General features: G+C 35.9%; 1 protein-coding gene across 11 annotated transcripts in view; it reads left to right on the forward strand.

Annotated features, from left to right (window-relative positions):
- The window catches only part of LOC102012925 (myotubularin-related protein 3), a 143,922-nt gene that overhangs the window by 69,097 nt on the left and 66,632 nt on the right, over positions 1–8,193 (forward strand). For 2 of the 11 annotated variants that reach the window (XM_005396231.2, XM_005396230.2), the window contains one exon: positions 1,912–2,041. The exons of the other annotated variants lie outside the window; for them this stretch is intronic. The gene's annotated coding sequence lies outside the window, so the exon portion shown is untranslated. The remainder of the gene's footprint in view (positions 1–1,911; positions 2,042–8,193) is intronic. 11 annotated transcript variants of the gene reach the window in all.

An 8,193-nucleotide genomic window follows, 5' to 3' on the forward strand; every position in this document is an offset into this window, starting at 1 on the left:
AAAGAAAGAAAGAAAGAAAGAAAGAAAGAAAGAAAGAAAGAAAGAAAGAAAGAAAGAAAAACAAATTTGAAAATTTTGGTAGCTTCTTATCCAGTGTGAATATTAATCCCTGCCCCTTCTGATATAGGGGGAAAAACATAACTCCCAACCAGCTAGTTTGTGTTCCCTGAAATTAAAAAGTGAATTTTAAGGAACAGTGGAGGCTAAGAGTAAGAAAATTTATTGAGAGAGATAGCTCCTGAGAGACAGGAGGGGACCCAAAAGTGGGTTACCACAGGGCCCACTTTTCTGAGAGTTACAGAGCAAAATCAAGAGGTGGGTACAACTTGGGTCAAATTATAATCAACCAGTAAGATTACAACTATAACTGCTTACCTAATATTGATCCAAGGGGTAGCAAGGAGGTATGGATGACATCATTAACCTTGGTTGATAATCTGTAGTTTCAGTTTTGTCTTTTAGTCTTAGTCTTAGTCTTAGTAGGTGGGAGGAGATGGTGCACTGAGATAATAGTTTATTTATATGGGAAATCTCAAAAGGGTGGTACCAGTAATCTCAAGCCTTATTAGTTATGTCTGTTTGTCACCTCTTCAGGATTATGAATGCCTTGAAGGCAAGGACTGCTTTCACATGTGATTATCAGTTCACACAAATACTTCCTGAATTCTGGAGTGCCAGTGCCTTCTCACTATAAATTCCTTTTAGTTAGAGTTTTTGTTTTTCTTTTGGGAAGAATGAGAATAGATTGGTTTGAGTAGAGATTGATTATCACAATCCTATTGGTTTAGGTTACTAGTTTTTTTCCTTCACTGTAGATGAGGATTGTACGCTATATAATCTGTGTTCTTTTAAGTCTTAATTGCTTAATGGCTTCCTTGGTTAAGTTACTCTTATTTATAAGTTTTGTTTTTAAGTAAGAAATTCAGTAATTTCCCCATAGTAGGTACTTTAAAGAAGAGATATCATGTTTACTAGAAAGATTAAATGTTGTAAAAATTTGTAAGAGGTCACTGAGAAGTGATGTTAAATGGTACTCTGGGTGGAGCTGAGAGAATCTTACAGGTACTCACTGTCAAATTCTCATATATAAAGAAAAAAGAAATTTGACCTGGATGCTTGGAACAGGAATTTTGTTCTTCATTTGGTTTGGGGAGGGGTAGAGCTCACTCTACAGAAGGAAATGTAATCCTGACATTACCTGGATCTACAGTGTTTTTGTATTTACATTACTATAATAATTAAATGAATATTGATTATTTAAAATCAGTCTAGATAATCATCGAAGGCATATTTGCAAAACAATGAAGTGTTATATTCTGATCTGAAGAAACATGATCCAGATTCTGAGGGAAAAATGTGAAATTATTAATTTTGATGCCAAGGAGTGGTATTTAAATTAATGTGTCTTAGATTAAAGGAGACCAAAGATAGGATAAATGGATCCAATATGTGATTGTGGGACAGATCATTTAGTAGAAGGAAGGGGTCGCTATGAAGGGTATGGTTTGATCTGTTGACAGAAGTAAACGATAGGTGGTAGATTAGAATATCATTAATGTTAAATTTCCTGAATTTTTAAACTGAAGCTGTGATAAGAGATTATCTTTGTGTGTGTGCGAGCACATACATGCATGCACACATGCACAAAAAGACAGTGTCAGAAACTGTCTTACCCAGATTCTTTGTTTATAATGAACTGTTTCATTTAATGAACTAAAATTTCATATAGAACCATATGCTGTTATTTATATCTAATCTGCCCACAGAGCCATTGGTTTATATCTCTAATTTCTTTTTCTTTTTCCTCTTACCTTTTCCTTTTCTCTTCCCCTTTTCTTTCTTTCTTTCTTTCTTTCTTTCTTTCTTTCTTTCTTTCTTTCTTTTTTTTGTATTACTGGGGATTGGACCTAGGGATGCTATATGACTGAGCTACTTTCCACCTCATCTTGTAAATTTTGAGACAGAGTCATGCTGTGTTGCCCAGACTGACCTGGAACTTGCTACCCCTTCAGCCTCACTTCCTGCATAGCTTGGATTATAGGTGTGTACCTTTACTCCTAGTTACCTGAGTGTTTTTTCTTGAGGTTATTTTTTTCACACTGGGTTTCCAGTTAATAAAAAACATTTTGTATAAGTTACATTGAGCTTTTTTATTATTTTTTATTATTACTATTACTATTACTACTACTGCTACTACTGCTACTACTGCTACTACTACTACTACTATTTGGGGGATGGTGTTCAGATAGGATCTTGCTGTGTAGTCAAGGCTGGTTTTAGACTCACTATGGAGTCCAGGCTAGCCTAGAATTAATGGCAATCCTCCTACCTCAGCCTCCCAGGAGCTGGGATTATAGCCGTGTATCATCACGCCCAGCCTTGAGTTTCTTTTTTAAAAACTTTCTTACAGAAAAGTTGGTTTTTTCTAATTACAAGTGTAAATGTTTTTTTTTTTTTTGTTTTTCTTCGGTTCCGGGAACCGAACTCACGACCTTGCGCTTGCCAGGCAGGCGCTTTTGCCGCTGAGCTAAATCCCCAGCCCAAGTGTAAATGTTCTAAAGGTATGAAAGTGGAAGTCCTTATTCCCTTTGACTTTGTTGACAGTCATTGTTTCGTTTTTCTGTACACATAAAATCATGTTTCCTAATTAATGCAATAATGCTTACACATATTTTTATCTTAAATTACAGAAAATTTAAACTTCTACCAAAATGATAACTGTGTTGATGATTTACGTTTTTTACACTTATGATAATTGAACGCAGGTCCTTGAGCTGGCTGGATAAGTCTTCTACCACTGAGCTTACATTCCCTAGCCACTTAAAAATTTTTATTTTGAGATAGGGCCAGCTGAGTTGTCAAGGCTAGTCTTGAACTTTTGATCTTCCTGCTGGAGCCTGTTGAGTATGTAGGATTAATAGGTGGATATTCTGTGAGATTGTTTTTTTTCTTTTTTGAGACAAGGTCTCACTGTGTAGTGCAGGATGGCCTTGAACTTGCTTATGTAACCCAGGCTGGCCGCAAACTCATGGCAGTCCTCCTGCCTCAGCCTCCTGAGTGCTGGGGTTATAGGCATGTATCCCCACACCTGGCTCCTGTCAATTGTTTTTGTAAATAGAGGAATATATATGTGTAGTTTGGGGCAATAATTACCATTGTGCTCTCTCATCCTCCCAAAGTATATATCCTTTCATCTAGTAAATTCTAGAAAATTCTTTTTTTTTTTTTTTTTTTTGGTCTTTTTGAGATAGGATTTTGCTATGTCATTTAGGCTGGCCTTGAACTCACTTTGTAGCCCAAACTGGCCTTGAACTCTCAGTGATCCTCCTGCCTCAGCCTCCTGAGTGTTGGGATTACAGGTGTGTGCCACAATAGTCAGCCTTAGTAAATTCATTTTTAAAAATCAGGGCTGCAGAAATAGTGACTTGGATAGGCATATGGGTAGGGAATGTTTTTATGGCTTTGTTATGGAAACAATATAAATATCCTACTATTTGACATAATTTTGATATATTGGGATATAATGGAATACTGAACTGCCACCCCAAAATATATACTGTACTAACACAATGGATTTGGTATATTAGTGGAAGAAAATGAGTTAGAGTACAATAAATACAGTATGAACCTCTCGTTCCCTATTTTTTGTGCATTTTAGTAGTTAATGTGCATTTTTATATATTCCTAGAGAAATGACTGGATACAAGCAAGACCTAGTTAATTGTAGTTGTTGTAGGTGAACCAAGGGACAGAGAGGAGAACATTTATTTTAAAAATAATTATTGAAATATAACTCACATATTGCACGGTTCACCCGTTTAAAGCGTATGTTTCAGTGGCTCAATGTTTTCAAAGAATTGTGCAGTTATCACCAGGGTTGACTTTAAGACATTTTCATTGCCTGAAAAAGAAACTCCATACCCCTTAGCTATCATCCCGTGTTGCCCTCCATCTCTCCTAGCCTTAAGCAACCACTCATCTACTTTCTATTTCTATATGATTTTCTTGTCCTGAACAGTTTATATATGGTATTTTATGTCTGGCTTCTTTTACTCAGTTTAAGATTTATCTATATTGAAGTATTTATCTGTTTCATTCCTTTTAATGACTGAATATCACCACATTTATTACCATATCATTTTTTACTTACATTTTTTAGGTCAGAGTCTCACTATGTAGTCCAGCTGGCCTTGAACTCACTGTGTACCTCAAACTGTTCTCAAACTTGTGTTACTCCTCCCGCCTCAGCCTCCTGAGTGCTAGGATTACAGGTGTGAGCCACTATGCCCAGCCACTGCTTTGGATAATTTTTGACTGAAGCGTAATGCACTGTTTTCTATTTGGTGTAGAAATAGAAGATAAATTGTTTCTATATAAAAGCCATTTAAGACTTACCATGCTAAGTGGCAGATACTTGTTCTGATATTTATGTACTTTTTAAAAAATTAGACTTGACTGAAAAGATAGCTTATGTGTATATATGACAGCTGATCAAGAGTTTATCATTGGAATTTGATTTCTAGCTCACTGTTACTGCATGAGTACATTTCAGTTGGGACATCTAACTCTGTGATGCCTGTGCAAGTTCTGATTTTTTTCTGGAAAATTACTAAAAAGACTACATGTGTCCTGATATTTATTGTATGAATACTGCTTATAAGATGGCTAAAATGTTGATTCTTTAAATTCTCCAATAATTTAAGAAAATATATTTTAATAGACATGTCATAATTGTACCTATTTATGGGGTAGAGTGTACAGTACATGTGTACAGTAAGTAATGATTATATCAAGGGAATGGCATAGTTGTTGGCTCAGACATCATTTCTTTGTGTTAGGAACATTCAAAATCTTCTGGCTGTAATTAATCGTCATTAACTATAGTTGCCCTATTATGCTATAGAACATCAGAAGTGATTCCTTCAATCCAACTGTACCCTCCTCCCCCATACCACACCTCCCTCGCCACTTCCTCTTCTGACACCTTTCCCAGGCTCTGGTAACCACTATTCTTTACTTTTTTTAAGTCAACCTTTTGGCTTCCCTGTATGAGTGAAAACATGTAGTATTTGTCCTTGTTTCTCACTTACTCGCTTACCAGTGCCCTCCAGTTACATCCATGTTTCTGTAAGTGACAGAATTTCATTCTTATTTATGGTTGAATGATATTCCATTGTGTTTATACACTCTCCCCCATTCATTGACGGGGCACCCATGTTGATTCTGTATCTGGCCTATTATGAATAGTGATTCAGTAAGTGTGGGAGTATGGATATATCTTTATATTAAACTTACATTCTTTTGGATGTATAGTCTGAATAGTGGGATGCTGGGTCATGTATTTAACTGGGGTTTTTAGGTAGAACTGTAGTGGTTTTAAGACAAACTTTTCATGTGAAAATTTCAGATATAGAGAAAATTATTTAATAAATTACCTCCACTTACCTCACAGTCTTCAAAAGTTGCCAACTTATTGCCCATCTTGTTTCCTAATGCACTCCTCATTTCACCTACTCTTTGTTATATCACTTCACGTGTATGTATGTCAATGTTTGTTTAAAAAACCTTTTAATAAGAACTATAGCCACACATAAAAAACCCTTTACCACAATAACACTATCAATTATATAAAGCATTAATAGTAGTTAATATCATCAATTATGTGATATCAGATTTCTCACAGTTCTAGGGATTGAACATAGGCTCTTTACACTGTGTTACATCTCCAGTCTTTTTTCATACTGTATTTGGAGACAACGTCTCGCTTAGTCACCAGGTTGTCCAGGCTGAGTTTGAACTTTTCATCCTCCTGCCTCAGTCTCCCAGAGTGCTAGAATTACAAGTATGCACCACCGTGTCTGGTGTTAATTTATTTTTGTATTTTGTTTGGCTTATGACCTAAATATGTAAAACCCACATATTGTAGTTGGTTGAAATGGTCACATATCTCTTTTAATCTGTAGGTTTCCCTTCTATCTCCTTTGTCTTGCAGTTTACTTAAAGAATTGGGGTTATCTTTCTGTAGAGCAATCATTATTTGTATTCTTTATTTCATTAGTAGTTATAAAATAGTGGTGTTTTGTCTGTCTTCATTTATTAGGTAGAATACATCTGTCATAACCATTTGATGCTGCACAGTTGAATTTGTATATGAAAGGCAGGGTAAATACTTCCTTCTCCTTAGCCAGTTTTCAATTGCCAGAGGTTGATTCCCTAGCATTTTCCAGTCATGGTGGTGGTGTGTGCACAGGCAGGCAGGTGTGCACATGTGCACGTGCACACACACGCACACACCCTGTGTTTCATTATGAACTCTTATTTATATATATTAAAATCTGAATCCATTGTACCTAATTGCTTTTGCTCAAATTACTCCATTTCTGGCTAGTGAATCTCTTTTAAGTTGGCTCTTTAGTGTTTTTTTTAACAAGTCCTTGGTAGTTTGAAACAATTTGTACAGTTTTTGTTCTAGACCCGAAATTGGTTATTTTGTCCTTGGGAACCCTAGCTTCTTTCGAAGTGGCAGTTAGTCTTTGAAGATTATAGTTTATGTGCTTAGAATGCACACTGCTGCTGGGTTGATCCCATACTTTTTTGCAACACTGAGACTATTCTTAGTATTTCATAAGGAGATTGATTGTGTTTGCACTTTTGACCCACGTTTTAAAAATCGAGTTGTAACTCAGGTAACGTAAAATGCAGTATTATAAATAATACAGTTCAGGACCAGGGATATAGCTCAGGAGTACAAGTCCTGAGTTTGATTCCCAGTACCAAAAAAAAAAAAAAGAAAATACAGTTCAGTGGCCCTTAGTGTACTTGTTTTGGTGTACAAACATCACCATTGTCTAATTTCAGGACATTTCTATCACACCCTATAAAGATCCCCTGTACAGTACCACTAATAGTCCCTATTTTTTTCTCAACCCAGCCCATGTCAACCTTTGATCTATTTTCTGTCTCTGGATTTACTTATTCTAGATAGTTCATGTAAATGGAATTAACAGTTTGTGGCCTTTTTTTGGTCCCAGGTTCATTCACTTAGCATAATGCATTCATCCATATTGTGTCATAATCAATGTTTCTTCTTTATTGCTGAATATTTATGTATATACATTTAGGTTATTCATTCATAAATTAATGTACATTGGGATTATTTCTACTTTTTGGGTGTAAAGAATAATGTTCCTGTGAACATTTGTGAATAAGTTTTTGGACATATTTTTATTTTGTTGGCTTATATTCCCTTCAAAAAGGGAACTGATTGGATATGTTGTGACTTTTGGGGGTGGGGTTACTAGGGATTGAACTCAGGGTGCTGTACCTCTGAGCTGTACTCTCCAGCAAACACCCCCCCACTTTGAGACAAGGTCTTGCTATGTAATTCAGGCTTTAAACTCACTTTGTGGCCCAACCCAGCCTCAAATTCTCACAGTCCTCTTGCTTCACCCTCTTGAATTCTGGGATTACAGGTGTGTGCCGCCCTGCCTAGCATCTCTTACCCTTTTTATTTTGAAGGTGGCCTGGAGTTTATAATCCTCCTGCTCTAGCCTGAGTAGCTTGTATTACAAGTGTGTGACACTGTACCTAGCTACAGGTGGTGACTTTGTAACATTTTAAGGAACTACTAACGTGTCACAGAAGTTTCATTAAACAAAAGTTTGTTTTTCACATTCTACCTACATTTTTGACGTTTGTTACTGTGATTACATTTTGAATTATCTAAGAAAATTTTTGCAAAGTATACCAAATTTTCTTTGGTTTAAGTTGTTTCAGATACAGCAGTTTGGGCTGGGTTTGTGTAGTAGTTCAGTGGTAGAGTGCTTATTGTGTATGAGGCCCTGGGTTCAATTCCCAGTACTCTCCTCACAAGAAAGAGAAAAGTTTGTGTATATGATACTGTCATTAGTAATTTTACTCTAAGACACAACTTTTTTGCATAATGTTAGTATAGTTTTTTTTTAAAGTTCAATAGATGTTTCTAATTTTAAGTTTCTTTATAATAACCACTTCTCATAAGTTCATACTCTGAAATTATTTCTTTGCCCATCTTTTTAATTAATATCAGTAGTTTCCCCCTTTATGCCATCCTGTCTAAAATGACACTTTTTACTTCCTATCTCTTGCCCCTATTTTATTTTCTTTACAATACCAACTTCCTGGGGCTGGGGATTTAGCTCAGCGGCAAAAGCG

Source organism: Chinchilla lanigera, unplaced genomic scaffold (assembly GCF_000276665.1).
Source record: "Chinchilla lanigera isolate Chin_1 unplaced genomic scaffold, ChiLan1.0 scaffold00054, whole genome shotgun sequence".
NCBI lineage: Eukaryota > Metazoa > Chordata > Mammalia > Rodentia > Chinchillidae > Chinchilla > Chinchilla lanigera.